Here is a 1,099-nt window from a genome sequence, read left to right on the forward strand (position 1 = left end):
TTGTAAGCCTAGTACGTATACTATCGGTACCGTTTGCAGAACCGCTAAGTTACGTGGACGTAAACACACCAGCATCGGTTGTCAAGTGATGGTTGGTGGACAAGCACAGACACACACACACACAGCGGTTTTACCTTCTTTCATATTAGTATATATTATACATAAAAATTGGTTCTCCTTCGGTTACAATGACACTTGTTCCATTTGATCCGAACAACGGAACAGCCTGCTTGTCAAATTAATGTGCAAATGGGGGAGCACAGCACGGACGCACATACTTTAAAGAAGCGTAGTTTTCATAGAGATTCAGCATGACACAGAATTTGACAAGGGTGGGCCGTTGAAATACAAGTATACTCTTATCCCCCGACTATCACGGGTGTTACGTTCCAAAAATCCCTGCGAGAGATGAAAATCCGTGAAGCAGAACAAGTATGGTACTGTATTTTTTTAATCATTTTTACAATTTGTATATATTTATTTTATTAGAAATGCAAAACAACAACGCGAAGGAATCGACGTAAGCTTAAATAATAAACCGCGATAGGTGAACCACAATGTAGTTTGGGATTACTGTATATATATATATATATATATATATATTTATATACAGCGATCTCTCGGCTATCGCATGTGTTACGCTCCAAGACCTCCTGCAATAAGTCAAAATCTGCGAGGTAGAAACAGTACTGTACTGTGTATATCCTTTTATTATTTTGATCATTTGTATTTATTTTATTATAAATGCAAAACAACACCGCAGAGGAATCAACGTAAGCGTAAATAATAAACAGCGATATGGCAACGGATTACTGTACTCTTTATTGCTAGCTGAGTGGACTGAAGCAACGTGAAATGAAGTGTGTCGTTGAAGAACATAACGAACTGCCGAGAATCGAACTCGCGACCTTACGATCGTGAGTCAAATACTCTTAATGAATTAGGCACTTACTATGTATGAATGTGTATGAGTGTTACCATATCTGATGCCCTACAAGACGCCTGAACATTTAAGACGTAATTCAGTCTCAGTAATTCCTACTCAGAAGTATTCTAGTACATTGAAGCATAAAATAAAATCCTAAATTTGCATATAGGA

This window comes from Octopus bimaculoides, chromosome 16 (genome assembly GCF_001194135.2).
Source record: "Octopus bimaculoides isolate UCB-OBI-ISO-001 chromosome 16, ASM119413v2, whole genome shotgun sequence".
In the NCBI taxonomy this organism is placed as follows: domain Eukaryota; kingdom Metazoa; phylum Mollusca; class Cephalopoda; order Octopoda; family Octopodidae; genus Octopus; species Octopus bimaculoides.